Here is a 20,954-nt window from a genome sequence, read left to right on the forward strand (position 1 = left end):
TTACAATCATGGCACAAGAAGGGGAACCAGTGTGTCACCTTGCGAGAGAGTGAGTAAGAGGGAGTACGGTAGGTCTCAGACTCTTTTAAACAATCAGATCTCACAGTAATTCATTACCACAAAGAGGGCACCAAGCCATTTATGAGAGATCCACCCCCATGAGCGAAACATCTCCCACTGGGCCCCACCTCCAACATTGCGGATCACATTTCAAAATAAGATTTAGAGGGGGCAAAACATAAAAACCATACCACCTACCAAAGGCCCCTTGTTTTTATAGGTCCTGGGAACTAAGACCTACTTGCAAAGAGGCCTCTACGACCATCACTTTTTGAGATTGAGGCTCACAAAGATCTTAAAGTTTAATCTGATTTGATTTAAGACCTAGTAATTTTATTGCTCTATCCATTTACACTTTGGTCTGACCAATTTTAACATAATTGCATACAAAATCTTTCAAAAGTTTCATGTGTGAAATTCTTCTTTCAAACTTTTATATGCCCAATTAAATTGGCCGTTGGTATAAAAACTGTAGCTCATATTCTAGCAGGTGTTAAAAATAATAAACCAGATGTAAAGACAGGCATAAAAATATAGTAAAGCAGATTCAGGAACAGTGAAGGAGAATGAATGCATTTCCTTAAAAGGAAGGCAAGGAAGACTTTTTTAAAAAATTAGAATTATAACTTGGCTGTGCATCTTTTTTTGTTGCTGTTGGCAGTAAATAAATCTCATTATAAAGATGAAATGAGAAGAAGTTTTGAAAAACTTTCAAACAGTTGGATAAAGACTAGACATTTTGTTTTTTTTCAAAGCTGGCAAGTCATTTTTGGTTCAACATTCTTTTTAGATGTTCTAGTTTTCTAGTCTTCCCTTGATACAGACATGAACTTACAAGTAGTCCCCTCACTTTTATATTTCCTCACAACTTCCTGAATATTTGACAGGCTCATTGAACTGAATTTGAAGTCTTTTCATAGCACTGTTCTGGAAAGTAAAAGGAATGAACCACAACAGAAACAAAATAAAGTGGTTTCCAAATATGACTCTGATGTAGCTTCTGTAATGTTTATCCCACGTTCCCTATTGGTTAGAACTTGGGACCTCCTAATGAAGACTTTGTCTCTAGTTCTTAGCTGTCTGCAAACACTGATTTTGTTTTAGTTACACTGATTTTTTGAACCAAATGGAACTTTTTGAGCATAAAAAAGCAAGGGAATTCTAAAAGGATTTAAATTATGGCTCCCAATCACACCTAAGCCTGCATTATAGATATCTTGGTACCGTCAGCTGAGGAGAGTGGCCTAATGTTGATCAACATCAAAATGGCGTTGGGAGTCTCCGACCACTCAGTTCTCTAAATCAGTCTCCCATTTTAAGGTTATGAAACACTGATCTTAAAAGAAATCTGGAATATTATCAGTTGCAGGTTGCTAACTATAGTTAAGTTCAAATATAAAGCTGCCCATTTAAAGAAGTCATCTTTAATGTAACATAGCCTGTCTTAAACAAACCATTATTATAAATAAAGCAATCAAATTATGAATTAAATAGCTTACCAAGTGACATTAAGCAAATTACTTCCTCTCTGTGTACAAAATGGGGTTAATAATCCTGACCTATTTCTCAAGGTCTCTGGGGACAATTCATTTAGGAATTGCCTAAGTGCTGTATAAATGTTACTGGTGTTATGAGAGCTTGGTTTTATTGTCATTGGAAGGCCTACCATAATAAGGAATTCAGGGGTTTTAGTCAGAGGTGAATTAACAAAGCAAGGTCTATGCTAATACAAGCGCCCTCTGACCTTGGATCACTGAGCTTGAAAAATTGCACAGATCAGAATATGAATGAAGTTTGCATTTTCAGAGACACTGTTTTTGGTAATGTATTTCCTATTCAATTCCTCTGCTTTGAAAATCGTTACTTTGGAAGCAAAGCAACCAATTTCTATTTCCACCATTCCATTTCCACATTTTTTCATTATTCTCCATTGCAATTCCCAGCATCATTTGCATTTAAGCATGACATTGAAGGCATCCAAAGCCTATCCTTCGGAATCAGCTATCCAGTACACCCAGGAAACATGCCTATAAGTGGATGTGGGCTGTGTATTCACCAAATCTCTTTCATTTTAAGAATTTTATCTTTATTGTGTAATCCCCAGACTTTTATTACTCATAGAGAAAGCAAATTCTTTTTCCCACTTAAATTTGCACAAGTTATTAACTTATTTGGCAAATAGTTTCTGAGTACTTAGTATGTACCAGGCACTGTCCTAGGTGCTGGAGATAGCAGTAAATAATACAGGCAGAAATCTCTGCACTCAATAGCTTACATTCTAGTGGGTGAAGATAAATAGTAATTAAAATAAGTAAACAAATATTGTGTTTTAGGTTGCAAAAAATAAAGTATGGTGAGAAAATAGAGTGCGAAGATAAAGAGGGGCTGCAATTTTAAGTACAATGGTCAGGGAAAAACCTTCTTGGAAGGTATAATTCGAAAGAGATTTGAGGGCTGTGAATGTGAGAGCCACTGGGAAAGGGCTTTGCAGGCAAGGTGAAAGTTCTGGGCAAATCCAAAGGCCCTGAGGTTGGAATCTCTTTGCCTGTCTTAGAACAGCAAGGCGGCCAGGTGGCTGAGAGGAGCAGCAAGCAGGAGAACAGTGGGAGATGAAGTAAGAGATGGAAAGGGGCACCACATGATCTAGGGCAAGACCTCTGGCTTCCACTGAGTGAAATGGGAAGCCCTGGAGGAGTCCTGAGCAGGGGAGTGACATGACCTGACTTTCGTTTTGAAGGGTGGAATAGGCTGTGTTGAGAATAGGCTTAAGGGGAGTGAGATTGAGACAGGAAGACCACATAAAAGGCTCTTACAATAGTCCAGAGCAGAGGTTAGTGGCATGATCCTGTGGGGTGCCACATGGGTAAAGTTTCACAGCTTTCAATTATTAAACACACCCTTCTTCTCTAACTGTGGTTTCTTACTTGAGTTACTTCATTCCCTAACAAACTTCTTTCCTTTAAAGCCTTTCCTTCCCGATTCCTCCATCAATAATAATGCTTGTCTTCACATCAGATAATTTTTAAAAGGGTTCAAACAGGCCAAATTTGGGTGTAGTCAAATCAGCAAGTAAACTATGCTCCAAAACCACAAATGACTGGACAGGATTCTGTCGAAGTTCTCTGTAAAAACACCTGCTCTTCTTCAACAGGCTCTGCATCACAGAATGGATGAAGGCCACGTGGAAGCCTCCATGTCCAGTCGGGGGCTGGGTGGTGAGGAGGAGCAGGATTAGGTTTAGAAGAATGGGATGAGGCCAACAGCTTCCACTTTCAATAACATCTACAAATCTGTATTTCAAGTTAATTAATTCCCAATAGCAGTGCACAAAACCATTTTTGAAACAAATTATCAACCTGCTTTCATATGCTCTTATGTCCACATTAACCAAAGAAATGCTCACTGACTTTTAACTCCTGTTTGTGTAATATTTGGCACTGTCTTTTTTTTTTAGCTTTAGCTGTGGCTGGTGTAATCAGACACCATGTACCAGGCAAACCTAACCCTTGAGGCCCTGATTACTTGAAAATAGTAGGAATGGACCCTCCCTCCACCAAATAGAAAGGAGGTGGCTGCATTCAAGCATTATTCCTTGTTCTCTAGAAAGGTGGTGGCAAGGGCTACTACTCAAAGGGAAGATTCTGGAAATGGCTCTTGTGGGAAAATAAGGAAAATACATTAGTCTTTTCAACTAACCTAGAAAAAAAAATTCTTGGCAACTTCAGAACCAATGGAGAAGAGAAAATGTGTAAGCAGAAAGTTCTCGGATTACCATGGCATCTTCTCTAGGTAGGTGGAAGTACTCTCACTCATGACCTGGGTCATCTTATTTGCAGAATAATTAAGAATGAGAACTTTCATTCTGTCAATGAAGTGGTATATAACTCTAATTAAGGGATTATTACTTTAAATGAATTACCTCTCTTTCCTTCATCTTGGGCAACTCATTAGGGAAAAACCTACCTTTTGACATTTAGAAAAGATTTTTTTTCTTCCTGGATCTTGGAGTTCCAATCTGTTGCTTCAGTTGTTCCCAGTATCTACATTGCTTTCCCCCTCATCTTCAGGGCTTTTCTTGTATGTCATCTCTATGGAGACTTCTTTGGCTGCCTTGTCCAAAAAGGTAACCTATATTAGATGCCCCACCTCCATTCTCTGCTTTATTTTTCACCTTAACACTTATCACGATCTAACTTACTACATGTCTTATTGATTCACCTTTTTTTTTTAATCTCATGTGCCAGAATGTAGGATTTATGAGAGCAGGAATTTTTGTCTGTTTTGTTCATGCTATATCCCCAGTGCCTAGAACAACGCCTAAAACAGAGCATCAGTAAATATTAGTTGAATTAGTGAATTAATTCCACAGAGTGATCAGATAATAGTGTTGGCTTGAAATTCTATATTTTAAAAATCAATTTTGGCCACTAGATGCATAGAACGTATCTCTGGTAAGATATACAAAAGATGAGTAAGAGCATTTACCTTGGGGAAAGGAATCTGAGGGGGAGATATTTACCTACAATTTTATAGCTTTATGTACTAGTCGATCTTTAAATCTTTAGAATATTTTATCCTCACTCAGAATGGTGTATCCGAGTGCTGAGTATCTGATTATTTTTAATTCTTTTTGTAATCTTCAACAGAAAAACTAATAAATGTTAATTTAAAAATAAGCACATGTATGTGTAAAAATCTACACATACACATATGTTGTATTCAATAAGACAAAGTTAATATAAAAAGATACATCTAATTCTATGTTTTGATTCAAAAAATCATATGTAACAGATGAACAGAACTGGTTTGTGTGGTATACTGGTACCAAAGACAACTGATGTGAATAAGAACTTCCCACTTATGAAGAGATTTTGAATACTGAGGAAAGAACCAAGTAAAAGAGTATTCTTACAACCTTATTTATATCAATGGCATGGCAGTAAGTATTTCAACTGGGGCAAGGGCTTGAAAAGCATTCCAATTTTCACTTGAATTTCAGGGTAAGGCTAAGTATTACACAGTATAGTATCTCTAGCAAGATTTCCTGAGAAAAATGGAAAGAAACCATGAAAATCAGAGTATAATCAGGAAAGTCAGAGAACTGGGTTAACAAAGTAGTAGAATTAAACTAAAAAGCATAGTCCTTTGAAGAGCAAGAAAATTCAGAATGAAAAGAAGGAAGATGTGGCAAGTGAATATAACTCAACAGCAGAAACATATTGCTCTCAATATTGTGTAAGTAAACATGAGACCTAGGCCATATATATTATAAAGGGAAGGTTTACAGATTTGATTCTTTATTTTCTGGCCATGAACTGTAGATATTAAGTTTGGGGAAAGTGCCCTAGATTCCTATTTATAATTCACAGTGGCCTGTGGTGATGATGCATAGCAAATTTCTCAAAGAGACCAGGGACAAGAGAAAGCAGCCCTGAGGGATAAAAACCTTTTTCAAGGAGAGAAAAGAGGCAATCATGAAACCCATGTATCATGCTGCCCTTATCCTTCACTTCTTTAAACAACACTTGGTTATTTTGGTATCTTTCTCCCTTCTCCCTCACTCTCTTGATTATTTCACTTTCCAACCAAACGGTCTTTGATTTTATTTTTAATCTACCTAACACCAGCTGTTGCCAGAGCCTTCCTATTAAGAGGCTTAGTCCAAACAGTCTGATCTTTAAAGCAAACATCCAGCACATGGAGCCAACACAGCATTTTGGAAAGGACACTGGTCCGAATGCCTGGGTGGGAATTCAGCTCTCCCTATTCCTAGCTGGGTAGCTTGAGGCATGCTGCTCAGTCTAGTCTCTCTAAATCTCACTTATCTTTAAAATGTGGCTAATAAGACCTGCTCTCTTTGCAGAGGATGGTTAAGAGGATCAAACTGAATAGTGCAAACTATAAAGCACTATATACAAACATAAGTTATTTTTCTGATGACTTTCATCAGATTTTGTTATTGTTCATCAAAAATCTGAACAGAAATAGAAAAACTGCCCTAGGAAAACGGCAGAGTGTATTTAACGCACTTGCTTCATGTCCAGCTGTAATAAAAGTCAGATAATGAGTATTTTCAGGGGTGTTTCTAAAGATGCAAAACTTTGGTTTCAAGATATTAGCTTGAAACCAAATTGCATTAGGTATAATCACACCATGTTTCATTTCATGAGGTTCAAAGAACTGAGAAGCATGGAATATAATCTTACAGATGGTCTTTGAAGATGTTTCAAGAGCTAAAGCTAACACATCCAATTATGATATTTTTTAAAAATGTGTCCTTCATCCAGCTTCTCTCATCCTCTTGACCACTGAACTCTCTGGAATACAGGAGAATCAATACAAAAAACCTAAGGGAAACTCTCAAGTTAGTGCCGAGGGAATGACAGTAGATTCTGCTTTTAATCAAAAAGACAGATGAGTAAAATTTATGCTATACTTTGCACACAAAAAGTATTATACTATCCTCAAAAACATGAGGCATGCAGAAAATAAGGGAGAATAAGGCCTAACTAGAAAATTGTCTTAAGGTAATATGAAAATGGTCTGTGAGACTATTAAAAACAAATATCCACAGAAAGAATGACAAAAGCATTAAAATTACATCTTAACACACCCTGTGGATGTACCCTGATGACAAACAAACATATCAGCACTTAATTTTTCTTTACAATATGTTCACATTTTGCTACTAAAAATATTCAAACCATATCTGTCAGTTGCCCCACGACAGTTCCTCTTTTAAGTGTTAAACAAGCTACGTGAAACAAACTCCACTAACCAATAGCACACAAAATAAAACCAAACCAATGAACAGAGAATATCAAGCTTTGGATAAGCTGTTATAGATGGAATGCAGTTCTAATTTGGGCTTCGGTTTTAAACAAATCATTAAAACGATACCTGAGAGGAGGAACAAAAATCAACCAGTCCCTGGACTGTCAAACATTACTTTCCATAAAGTACATAAACAAGCACAGATATTACCTTACAAATGAAGTTATCTTACTGCTTTCCATTTCCTTCCAGTAGCAAAGGGAAATTTTAAACAAAGTGCCCATCCCAGCACATTTCTGCAGATAAAAGCACTGGCAATTGAACCCTGCTGTGGCTGGCCCATGTGCAGTAAAATGTTAAAGTCCTGCTCCTGACAGCCAATCCAAAGCTGCTCAGACCTCCCAGGCCTCCCAGGGTGATCAGCCTGGCTTTGTGGCAATACAATGGAGGTTAAACATTTCTTCGTATCCATTTAGAAGCAAGAAAAATCTGTTTGGTTGCTCAAAATGATTTAGCAAAACACACAATAGGTTATGATTTGGTAATCCTGTTTCAAGAAAGTAAGTGCCATATTTTCACCTATGAGGGGGAGATTGTAAAGCTGTTACATAGTTTCTTCTTTCTTTTGAAATCTTGTACTAACTCAAAATAACACTTTAGAATGGCCATCTGGGTTTTTATTCCTTTTGACAAGACACAATAACTGCTGAGACTGGCTTCTTTATTTCAGCCTCAGAACCTACATCACATAGATGGTAGAACTTGCTGTCCAATGACTCACAACAGTCATTTCTGAGTTTTCTTTCATGGAAGCCTAGAAACTCTATTTGATTCAGTTAATTTAAGATCTCAGTAAAAATAAATATTATAACTATTTTTCTTACTTTCTTTCCCCCTACCTATTTATTTCTGAATTTCATTCCTCTCTCAGGCTTCTCTAGTACCCACAGTCATGAGTATTCACCCATCCAAGCTGCAAGAATTTTAACATGTTGCTTATTATTCTTCTTCTAAGCCAGATGCTGTTGGTACCTAAGTACACAAATAAATAATGAATAGTGAGCTGGTATTTTCATTAGAGTGCATAATACATTAGGATTATATTTCATGATAAGAAGACCTTTAAAAAGTAATAGAAGGTATTTCTAAAATGTATTATGTCCAGTAGGACCTCATTGCTGAGGCCGCCACAAATCCTTAACCATTTATTTTGCTTAAACTTCTAAGGATTGCTTTTCAAGCTTTCAGGTTCTCTGGAAAAACTTCAAGAGAAGCAGGTTTATAAGTCATTCACCAGCTATGATTCAAGTTTTGAAAGTTTCCATTTACTGTATTTTCAATTATGGTTATTCACTTCCAAACCTGAAAAACTGTTCTGCATTTATTACAGTGACTGTTACATGAACAATGGGTGAATATATTTCTTTGAAGCTCTTTTCAGCATTTCTTAAAGACCTGCTTAGAATAATGTCCTTCTTCACAAAAGCACAATCAACATGTAACCTAATCTCCTTCAAAGCATATTGTCAGAGAGATCAACAATGACTGTAATCACATGACCTCTGAAACCCAACCAAGTAGAGACATCAGAGAATCTTGACTGGCTCCTATCTCTGCACATCCATTTCTCTGCTTAATATGTCCCAATGAGCTTTGACTTATGCTAATAAAAACTTGAAAAGTGGAAATCATTTTCTGATTTATTTTCATTCTTTCAAAAGATAAAAGAAGTAGGGAGGAAAGCCTTTAAACTTATCTCCTCTTGATTATATATCTACTGCTATGTATATGTGTTACTAGTGGTACCAGCTGATAGAAAACAGAAAATAATCAGCTGCCTAGTCATTGATACAACACACAGGACTGATTACAGAAACCAGGTTAGACACTATGATTTATATGTTACTCCTTTTGGTATTTTCCAATCATTTCTTTCAAGTGCATTTATAAAATTTAAATATGCATTTCCATTGGAAAGAAGAATTTGCCCATGTTTTCCTATTAATATGTTAACATAACCTTTTCTTTTCCTAGTTAGCTATTCCCACAGGTATAAAAAAGGCTCACACACCAACTTGAAAAAAGGTTGCATTTTCAAGAACAGTGGAAGGACTACTTAAAATGGTGCTTTAAACTGTGATTGTGCTCTGAACAGTAAGGGCTCAATGGAGGAGAGACGAGTCTTGATTAAGCAGCTTGGCTGACCGAGCCTAATCAGAATTATTTCAGCACACTACTTCACTACAGCCCCAGACCCATTAAACACGAAATGTTTCTGCAGGCCCATTTCTCACTCTGGCTCCCACTGTGCCTGTTACTTTGCGGCAGTAGTTACTCACTGGGCTACTAAAATAATTTTTGGTAAATAGAGGTACTGGGTTTAACAGGCTCCTCACAATCTATCATTGAATCTGTCATTTTATGACAAGAATGGGTACTGTCCCACCAAAACAGGACTGCTGGGATGGCCATGCAGAAGGGGGCCCTTTGAACTAATTCTTTGTCTTGACCTGACAGTGATTACTCCTTTCTCAAAAGCAGCTCTGTCTTCCAAAATGTAATTTGGTGTATCTCATTTTAAGCTCATCAGGTTATTATATTTTATCATCTGGTTTAACACACTCTGAAAGAGGTAGTTCCATTTTGGGGGCCAGGGGAGGCGATTCGTGGCACCAAAATGTACACGCAGCTTTCTGTTTCCCTCAATCTCTCAGATTGTCCAGACTATCCATTACAGGAACATAACTAATTTTCTACATAATATAACTTAGTATCCATTTTAAGCACACAAAAATATTAGATGTACTTTTTTACAGAAATATTTTTTCATTTAAACGTAAATATATATATATCAAAATTTTGATTAAAGTAGATACAGGCTGGGCATAATGGCTCGTGCCTACAATCCCAATACTTTGGGAGGCTGAGACAGAAAGATTGCTTGAGCCCAGGCGTCCAAGACCAGCCTGGGCAACATAGTGAGACCTTGTCTCTACATAAAAAAGAAAATTAGCTGGGTGTAGTGGTGCACACCTGTAATAGTCCCAGTTACTTGGGATGCTGAGGTAGGAGGATCCCTTGAGCTCAAAAGGTCAAGGCTGCAGTGAACTGTGACTGCACCACTGTACTCCATCCTGGGCAACAGAGTGAGACCCTGTCTCTAAACTTAAAAAAAAAATAGATATAATCAGAAATTTTCAGCTTTTAATAAAGTACTTACTATGCAAATGTTATAGTTCTAAACACCATAATGCATGTGTGGTATATTTGCCCTTGTGCCTCAGTTTCCTTATATGTAAAATCAGGATAATATAGTACCTTCTTCGGAAGGCTATTATGAGGATTAAATGAATTAATATTCATAAATTACTTACATCAGTGCCTGGCATATAGCAGATGCTATGTATTTCTTTTAAATAAATAGAAATAAAACAGACAACATCTATGAATGAAAAGATGAGTAGAAGATTCTTTCAGGACTTCATCCAGAATGCAAGAGTTCTACTTGGAGCTACTCATTTACCTTCATGATCTTTATTTTTGACATTATTTAGCAGGCCTTTATAATGGCCTAAGTTCACATTCATTGCCAGTTTTTTTCTGCAATGTCTTTATAGGTTCTCCTAGCACAGAAATGATGGATGCTTTTCTTTTAAAATTCTTCTACATGAAGTAAAAAGAATATCAATTAGCTGGCTGAACATGACGTAAAGTTTTTGTTAAAGTAGCCCATAAACTAGGTGGGAAAAGTGAATTAACCAAGTGTTTCTTTCCTCTCTCCTGAAATGCTATGCTATACCAAGAAGCTCACCAGGCATCAAAGAGTGTGTTTCTCAACACTGCAGATCTGCATAGAGACAAGTTAAGTGTCACATCATTTGATGAAAGTGTCACAGGAGTCATCTGTTTCTGTAAATACTGTACAGAGACCCAGGAACCCCACAGACAATCTGATGGCACAGCAGACTGACATCCTATTGCTTTTTCATAATTTACTGATAGGCAAAATGCCAAAGTTCTAGAAAGGCATCATGATGCTTAGTTAAGGGGAATGACTGAAAAAATGTTCTTGATGCAAACTGGTATATTTTTCAATATTTCAAGAGAATAGTAGAGAGTGGGTTACTTTCTGAATCTGGGCACTATCAAAACACCAAGACTGAAATTTGCTTTTTTGTGAAGACAGTCATCTAACATTCATTAATTCTCGGCTCACTCCTTCTCTTCCTTTCAATCACCATCTCCTTACCACTCATGTCCCTCCTTGTTTAGAATACATATGGGTTTTCCAAAACACTGCTTTTACAAAAGAACTGTGGTATTGTGACAACTAAGAATGATTCCTTAAAAAAAGAATCCCTGTGAATGAAAGTAGTCAAACACTGGATGCCTTTAACAAGAATACTAAAACTAACCAGAATTTATCATACACTATATATTTACAACACTTTATATAGAGCTTCTTTATGGCTACTAATGTACATATCAAGACAATGTAGACATGGGTTGTGTCAATACAACACACATCTTATTCAAAACATGTCTAATTGCATTGCTTTTAAAGTCATCTTAGTGAGAATTATCTTTGTATACATGAAAATGTATCAGACAATTCAAAGAACAGAATAGACAATGTTATCATAACTGAAATTTGGAAGGATGTAACAAGAGATAGAAATAAAAAGAGAAAAAAAGGAGGTTGTAAAACATAAAAGGATCAAATCTATGCAATTGCTGTTTTGTAGATCAAAAAAGGTCAAATATCAGCAATTTTATATGATTCAACCTAACTACTTCCCTGGGACTGCCGAGCTCAAGTAATGTCCAAATCACTTAACAGAAATACAACCAGTGTTCCCAGAGCAAATAATTTCCATTTATATCACTAGTTGTAAAACAAGGCTTACTACCATTTTCTGGAAGTTTCCGTTGCTATAGCAATAATCTCCGAAACAACCACACATTACTGAAGTGTGTTCAAGTACTGAGGTAATTTTTCCTACCTCTTTCTCATCATATATTTAAACACACACGCACACACATGCGCGCCCTTTCTGGAATATTCTCTCCAGAATATCTCTATATAAGAATATACTACATGTAAGTTTATTTTTTAAATAACTTCACTGCTGACATCTAGCACCATATTTGAATAATGCAGAAGGAATTCATTTGTAAAAATAAAATAGAAGAAGGCTTGATAATTCTATTTTAACAAAACTCACCAAAATCACCCTAGCTGGAAGAGATCTTTTTAATCAGATATTTTCAAATATTTTCTAAACTGTAAAGTCTATCACGTGTTCCTAGAAAAAAATTTAACGAATTATCTTTTATTACAGTTGTTAACAATGATGTTTTGGGGACATGTTAAAAACCAGGCACTCTGATATATTTTTTAATAGTCTGAGCACTAGGTTAGAATCTGTTAAAAGATGTGGAACCCTAACCCAAAAAATTCAGAAACCCCTAAACACCTATTGTTCATACAATAGAAAGTTCAACAACCCAGGTTAAGAGTTCCTAAAAGATCAATACAACTCTTTAACTGACTTTACTCCTTCTGCTACAATTCATCCTACTAGTCACTCATCTTTCTTTTCCTTAGGCAACACTGTGGGAAATAATAACATTCTTCACAAAATCCCCATCTCTATTGTATCAGGCTTTCCTTACAGTTCTTGTCTGAATGTGTGTGTCTGTGTGTGTGTGTCCGTAATTTCAACAAAGTTGCAATCTTAAATTTTTAATTTTTGAAGTCAACATTATGTCATAAATATTTTTCATATTGCTAATAATATTCAGAATTATAATTTCAAGTTAACAACAACATTCCACTGAAATGCTGTGCTATAATTTTTATCACAACATCAAGAATTTTTGAACATTTTCCTTAAAAAACAGAAGTAGAAACATGTTTATGGATGTGCCATTCCACATTATTTTTTAAATGGTTGCATTGTTATTTTTAGCACAACCAGAAGTGTATGTGATCACCTTTACATGCTGCAGAACTGGAAATTACCTTAAATATTTCAAACAGTTCAATAGATGTAAGACATGATAATCTTCCCAAACACCAATTAGCATCTATTACCCACAGGTTAGATTTCCATTGCCTATAGAATAAAATCCTTGGTCTCTTATTCAAAATCCTTTACAATCCATCCCCTACCTATGACTCCAAATTGATCTTCCATGAGACTTAGGCTGTTCCAGCTAAACAGGTCTATGGTACCTATCCCTAACACATCAGGCCCATTCCACCTGTTTTCTCTGTTTGCAGACACTGTTCTTGGAATGTGTTCCTCACTCCTCTCCCTCTGTCCAAATCCCTCTCTTTCTTCAACAACAAGATCCAAGTCCATTTGCCCCATGACCATTTAGCTGAGGAACATGGCCATCAGATCACAGTCCTTCCTGAGATGAGAAAGCCAACATGGGGGCATGGCCCACTGGACAGCGTGTGCCTGTGAGTAACCAGACACACCAAGGAGGGAACAGGCTACCAAACATCACCCTCCCCACTTGATTTCTTCAGATTATTTAGAAATAGAAATAAAATAGTATCTAGTAGTCAAGCAATAATAAAATGGTATGCCCTGATATATCTAATATTTTATACAAGATGAGAAATGAGAACTAAAGAGACAAATTAGGAAATAGGAAATGTTGACCATTTTGCTCTTTATATTATATTAAGACTGGGTTATGTAATAAAAGGTAGCATTTATTGAACCCTTCTATCACTGTTTTAGGCATATTTACATCCATTAATTAACAATCTTTATAATAACACTGATATATTTCCAACTACTGTTGCCATTTTACAGAAGAGGACACTGAAGGTCAGAGAAGTAACTTGCTTCAAGCCACAGAGCAAGAAAATTATGGATCTGGAATTTGTTAGTATATGTTAGTGTTAGTGCACTCTCTTTTAAACCACAGATATTGTCACATAAGAATTTGTATTAAATCTCATGTTGACCATGCCACATAAATCATAAGCATAGGCTTACTAAAGCAATAAATGCTTCTGCCACTGATGTATTTCCCTTTACAGAACACATAAGAGATTCCTTATATTTTTCCTCACAAAATAAAAAATAAACAGAAGATAAGAGAGTGGAAACTTCCCTTCCGATTTCTCACCTGGCTGGTTCATGTCCTGTGGATCTGTCCCACCTGCTTCTTTTTTTTTTTTTTTTTTTTTTCTTCAGTTTTCACTGCAAAGACAAGTGGCCGGCTGGCTGGCTGCCAAGTAAGGGAGAGTAATTTGAAGAATGCTTGGGAGATCTCAGATTCAACTATTTTGATCTCTCTTCTATTCCTTAGATGCAGAAAATGCCTACCTGCTAATCTCACACAGAAGTCCCCAAAGACATATGTCCTTAGAGCTAATTCCAGGGTACCGAAGTGAAAAATGCTTTTTATTGGCTTTCAGATGTATTTTTCCTCCAGCTGAACCACAGAAATCTTACTGTTGCTGTAAACTGAACAGTGTCCTCTCATATCTCAAATTACATTCCTGGGAGAGATTCTAGCTCACACATAGGACAGATCCATCACTCTATTAACTACCTACTGCTTCCCTCTGTTGATTAATTATTTTTTCCCCTCTATTTATATTTTCCACAGTCAGTAGGAAGCAATACCATTGATGAGGATTAACATAAAGAACAAAAGAATATTTTCAATTACCTATCTTTAAATCAAGACACTACTGCTGAAAATGCCTCTCTCCTAACTATTTGATTTGAAATGACCTCACACATAAATGGAGGCCCAGAGCCCCATCTTATTCTGGTCTATATAAATTGTTAGTTGTCCATGACCCCGCTTCATTCAAGTGACCTTTCTTCTAATTCAGGATTTTGCTGACTTTATTTTCTATAATTACTCATATTTAAGAGGTTGTCTAATACCATCCAACTCATTTACATAACTGAGGCAGGCAAATCCAGGACAGGACCTTAAGCTTCTTCTACCAGTCCAGTGCCCTTTCCCGGCTGTCTAATCCAATTTGATGCTTTTTGTGATAAAGCTTCTGTTATTCGGTATGTTTGCATCCATTTGTACGCACCCAGAAGAATGGATGCAGTGTTTACAAAAATAAAATGATAAAAAGCACAGAAATGTTTTAAAAGAATGAAAACCAGAGAGATTAGCTGATTTAAAATTATCTGTAGGAATTAACAGCTAAAATGACTTGCCTTTCAAACAACATTATATGTTGAATTTTTTTAAATCATGGGTATTGATCACGAGTATGTTAAACGTTAAAAGGTTCTCCTGATTTTTTTTCACTACCCTCAGTATTGTGCCAGCCAAGAATATAGTTTTCCAGATTCTTCTAGGGTTCACTAGAAACTTTAAAATGTTCTAAAAGATTTTATCTGAGGAAACCCAATCTAATTCTATAGAGATCTACTAAACCTAAGCTCTCTCATCATCCTCACACATTTCAAAAATTTTCCACACACATTGTAAAATTCACATAAAGAACTGAATGTAAAAATTATTTTTAGGTAAAATGTAACTTTCATATCTCTTAAGTAATAACAATAAATAATTATAAGTAAATAACTACAGTTAAATAGATTCCTTTTTGAATTAAAAGATAATTTTAATTGAGATAACTAGATAAGATAGAAAATTATTAAGAAGAGTTCTTCCAATAAGTCACTGATAAGAGCAAATAATAGTAAAAATAAATGTATTTTGCATTATAGTGAAAAACTGGTTAACACAGCCTGGCATGGTGGCTTATGCCTGTAATCCCAGCACTTTAGGAGGCTGAGGAGGATGAATTGCTTGAGGCCAGGAATTCAAGACCAGCCTGGACAACATGGTGAAACCCCATCTCTACTAAAAACACAAAAATTAGCCGGGCTGGGGACCCACACCTGTAATCCCAGCTACTCAGGTAGGTAAGGTGGGAGAATCGCTTGAACCTGGGAGGCAGAGGCTGCAGTGAGCTGAGACTGTGCCACTGCATTCCAGCCTGGGTGACAAAATGAGACTTCATCTCAAAAAAAAAAAAAAAAAAACCACGGCTACCCTCTTTGGGTCCCCTCCCTTTGTATAGGACCTCTGTTTTCACTCTATTAAATCTTGCAACTGCACACTCTTCTGGTCCATGTTTGTTACGGCTCGAGCTGAGCTTTCGCTCGCCATCCACCACTGCTGTTTGCCGCCATTGCAGACCTACCGCTGACTTCCATCCCTCTGGATCCGGCAGGGTGTCTGTTGTGCTCCTGATCCAGTGAGGGGCCCACTGCCACTCCCAATCAGGCTAAAGGCTTGCCATTGTTCCTGCACGGCTAAGTGCCCGGGTTCATCCTAATCGAGCTGAACACTAGTCACTGGGTTCCACAGTTCTCTTCCATGACCCATGGCTTCTAATAGAGCTATAACACTCATCGCATTGCCCAAGATTCCATTCCTTGGAATCCGTGAGGCCAAGAACCCTAGGTCAGAGAACACGAGGCTTGCCACCATCTTGGAAGCAGCCTGCCACCATCTGGGAAGCAGCCTGCCACCATCTTGGAAGCTGCCCGCCACCATCTTGGGAGCTCTAGGAGCAAGGACCTCCCTGCAACCCAGTAACATTTAGCGACCACGAAGCAACCTCCAAAGCGGTGAGTAATATTGGACCACTTTCACTTGCTATTCTGTCCTATCCTTCCTTGGAATTGGAGGAAAATACTGGGTACCTGTCGGCCGGTTAAAAACGATTAGCGTGGCCGCCGGACTTAAGACTCAGGTGTGAGGCTATCTGGGGAAGGGCTTTCTAACAACCCCCAACCCTTCTGGGTTGAGAACATTGGTCTGCCTGGAGCCAGCTTCCACTTTCAATTTTCCTGGGGAAGCCAAGGGCCGACTAGAGGCAGAAAGCTATAGTCCCTAACTCCTAGCAGTAGCCCGTTGAGATCATGGCACAGCCAGAAGTCTCTACTCAAGTCGCCCATGCATGCGCCCCTACCTTTCCTTCTGACCCATACCTCCTGGGTCCCAACCACAACTTTCTTAAAAGTGTAGCCCTAAAATTCTCCTTACCTCTGAATCTACTTCCTCTGATCCCTGCCTCCTAGGTACTAATGGTTCAGACTTTCATTTCCTCTAGCAAGTTGCATCTCCAAAGGGATATAAGGAAGCTCTACACTGCATCCTTACGCATCTAGGCTCTAAACCCAGGGAGTCTTGTCCCTGATGTCCCTACCGATTTAGGTATAGAGTTCTCAACATGGGCAGTTATGTGGGACCCATTCCCCACCACCCTTGCCAGGTCCCCAAGTTTGTAAATGGCTAAGAGAGGAAAGAGAGAGAGAGAGACAGAGTGAGACACAGAGAGAGGGAGAGACAGAGAGAGAGACAGAGGAGAGAGAGAGAGAGAGGAGAAAGAGGCAGAGAGACAAAGAGGGAGTCAAAGAGAGAAAGAAAGAAAAAGATAGAGTAGAAAAAAAAGTGTGCCCCATTCCTTTAAAAGCCAGGGTAAATTTAAAAACCTATAATTGATAATTGAAGGTTTTTTCCATGACCCTGTAACACTCCAATACTACCTTGTTGTCAGTGTAAATAAGGGTGTAGCCTGAAAACACTGAGACCACTGACAACCCATAGCTTTCCTATCAAAAATCCTTAACCCAGTAACCCGCAGATGGCCCAAATGCATTCAATCTGTAGCGGCAACTGCTTTACTAACAGAATAAAGTAGAAAAGTAACTTTTAGAGGAAACCTCATTGTGAGCACACCTCACCAGTTCAGAATCATTCTAAGTCAAAAAAGCAAAAAGGTAGCTTACTAACTCAAAAATCTTAAAGTATGGGGTTATTTTGTTAGAAAAAGGTAATTTAACACTAATCACTGATAATTCCCTTAACCCAGAAGATTTCCTAACAGGAGATTTAAATCTTCATTACCATACAAAGGTCCGACCATACCTAGGAGGAACTCCCTTCAGTACAGGATGATAGATGGTTCCTCCCAGGTGATTGAGGAAAAAATCACAATGGGTATTCAGCAATTGATAGGGAGACTCTTGTGGAAGCAGAGTTAGAAAAATTGCCTAATAATTGGTCTCCTCAAACGTGCGAGCTGTTTGCACTCAGCCAAGCCTTAAAGTACATATAGAATCAAAAATATTATCTCAATCCTGACTCAAAAGGTTACCTACACCCTCTGTGAAACGAATTTACATAAGAACTGTTTATGGGAATGCATCTTGATGGGGCAGCTGGGTTGTTATGAAATACTCAGGAATCCAGCCTAGCTCTAGGACTCATCCCTGAGCACAAAGGCAATGTTGGGCATGCTGGTAAAGGACCACTAGAATCCAGCAGTCTGAACCCCTTTCTTTGGGTCAAGAAAGGCGGGAAAACAGGTGCAGGACTGCTACATTGGTGGCATAACTAATCCGATAAGCAGAGGTCCATGGGTGGTGACGCACTCTGGAAGGGAATAAGCATTAGGACCATAGAGGACGCTCTAGGACTAATGCTCATCGGAAAATGACTAGGGGTGCTGGCATCCCTATGCTCTTTTTTCAGATGGGAAATGTTCCCCCTCAAGGCAAAAACACCCCTAAGATGTATTCTGGACAACTGGGACCAATTTGACCCTCAGACTCTAAGAAAGAAACGACTTACATTCTTCTGCATTACCTCTTGGCCACTATATCCTCTTCAAGGGGGAGAAACCTGGCCTCCTGAGGGAAGTATAAATTATAACTCCATCTTACAGCTAGACCTCTTTTGTAGAAAAGAAGGCAAATGGAGTGAAGTGCCATACGTGCAAACTTTCTTTTCATTAAGAGACAACTCGCAATTATGTAAAAAGTGTGATTTATGCCCTACAAGAAGCTCTCAGAGTCTACCTCCCTACCCCGGCATCTCCCTGACTCCTTCTCCAACTAATAAGGACCCCCCTTCAACCCAAATAGTCCAAAAGGAGATAGACAAAGGTGTAAACAATGAACCAAAGAGTGCCAATATTCCCCATTTATGCCCCCTCCAAGCAGTGGGAGGAGGAGAATTGGGCCCAGCCAGAGTGCATGTACCTTTTTCTCTCTCAGACTTGAAGCAAATTAAAACAGACCTAGGTAAATTCTCAGATAACCCTGATGGCTATATTGATGTTTTACAAGGGTTAGGACAATCCTTTGATCTGACATGGAGAGATATAATGTTACTGCTAAATCAGACACTAACCCCAAATGAGAGAAGTGCTACCATAACTGCAGCCCGAGAGTTTGGCGATCTCTGGTATCTCAGTCAGGTCAATGACAGGATGACAACAGAGGAAAGAGAATGATTCCCCACAGGCCAGCAGGCAGTTCCCAGTGTAGACCCTCACTGGGACACAGAATCAGAACACAGAGATTGGTGCCGCAGACATTTGCTAACTTGCATGCTAGAAGGACTAAGGAAAACTAGGAAGAAGCCTATGAATTATTCAATGATGTCCACTATAACACAGGGGCAGGAAGAAGATCCTACCGCCTTTCTGGAGAGACTAAGGGAGGCATTGAGAAAGCATACCTCTCTGTCACCTGACTCTATTGAAGGCTAACTAATCTTAAAGGATAAGTTTATTACTCAGTCAGCTATAGACATCAGAAAAAACTTCAAAAACTTAGAAACCCTATTGAACTTGGCAACCTTGGTTTTTCATAACAGAGATAAGGAGCAGGCAGAACAGGACAAACGAGATTAAAAAAAGGCTACCACTTTAGTCATGGCCCTCAGGCAAGCAGACTTTGGAGGCTCTGGAACACAGAAAGGCTAGGCAAATCGAATGCCTAATAGGGCTTGCTTCCAGTGCGGTCTACAAGGACACTTTAAAAAGATTGTCCAAATAGAAATAAGCCGCCCCTCGTCCATGCCCCTTATGTCAAGGGAATCACTGGAAGGCCCACTGCCCCAGGGGATGAAGGTCCTCTGAGTCAGAAGCCACTAACCAGATGATCCGGCGGCAGGACTGAGGGTGCCCGGGGCAAGCACCAGCCCATGCCATCACCCTCACAGAGCCCTGGGTATGCTTGACCATTTAGAGCCAGGAGGTTAACTGTCTCCTGGACACTGGTGCGGACTTCTCAGTCTTACTCTCCTGTCCCGGACAACTGTCTTCCACATCTGTCACTATCCAAGGGGTCCTAGGACAGCCAGTCACTTGATACTTCTCCTAGCCACTAAGATGTGACTGGGGAACTTTACTCTTTTCACATGCCTTTCTAATTATGCCTGAAAGCCCCACTCCCTTGTTAGGGAGAGACATTCTAGCAAAAGCAGGGGCCATTATACATCTGAACATAGGAGAAGGAAAAACCGTTTGTTGTCCCTTGCTTGAGGAAGGAATTAATCCTGAAGTCTGGGCAACAGAAGGACAATATGGATGAGCAAAAAATGTCCGTCCTGTTCAAGTTAAACTAAAGGATTCTGCCTCCTTTCCCTACCAAAGGCAGTACCCCCTTAGACCCGAGGCCCAACAAAGACTCAAAAAAATTATTAAGGACCTAAAAGCCCAAGGCTTAGTAAAACCATTCAGTAGTCCCTCCAATACTCCAATTTTAGGAGTACAGAAACCCAATGGATAGTGGAGGTTAGTGCAAGATCTCAGGATTATCAATGAGGCCGTTGTCCCTCTATACCCAGCTGTACCTAACCCTTATACTCTGCTTTCCCAAATACCATAGGAAGCAGAGTGGTTTATAATCCTGGACGTTAAGGATGCCTTTTTCTGCATCCCTGTACATCCTGACTCTCAATTCTTTTTTGCCTTTGAAGATCCTTCGAACCCAACGTCTCAACTCACCTGGACTGTTTTACCCCAAGGGTTCAGGGATAGTCCCCATCTATTTGGCCAGACATTAGCCCAAGACTTGAGCCAGTTCTCATACCTGGACACTCTTGTCCTTTGGTACATGGATGATTTACTTTTAGCTGCCCGTTCAGAAATCTTGTGCCATCAAGCCACCTGAGCACTCTTAAATTTCCTTGCCACCTGTGGCTACGAGGTTTCCAAACCAAAGGCTCAGCTCTGCTCACAGCAGGCTAAATACTTAGGGCTAAAATTATCCAAAGGCACCAGGGCCCTCAGTGAGGAACGTATCCAGCCCATA

At 38.7% G+C, this 20,954-nt stretch overlaps 1 protein-coding gene across 44 annotated transcripts in view; it reads right to left on the bottom strand.

The window, feature by feature from the left end:
• NRCAM (neuronal cell adhesion molecule) overlaps positions 1-20,954 on the bottom strand; it is a 314,284-nt gene that overhangs the window by 178,252 nt on the left and 115,078 nt on the right. For 2 of the 44 annotated variants that reach the window (XM_054559662.2, XM_054559663.2), the window contains exon 1: positions 7,045-7,620. The exons of 40 other annotated variants lie outside the window; for them this stretch is intronic. The gene's annotated coding sequence lies outside the window, so the exon portion shown is untranslated. Of the gene's footprint in view, positions 1-7,044; positions 7,627-20,954 lie in introns of those variants that run through there. 2 more of the 44 variants (XM_054559676.2, XM_063726117.1) reach the window with 2 other exon arrangements.

The sequence above is a fragment of the Pongo abelii genome, chromosome 6 (genome assembly GCF_028885655.2).
Source record: "Pongo abelii isolate AG06213 chromosome 6, NHGRI_mPonAbe1-v2.0_pri, whole genome shotgun sequence".
NCBI classification, from domain to species: Eukaryota; Metazoa; Chordata; class Mammalia; order Primates; family Hominidae; genus Pongo; species Pongo abelii.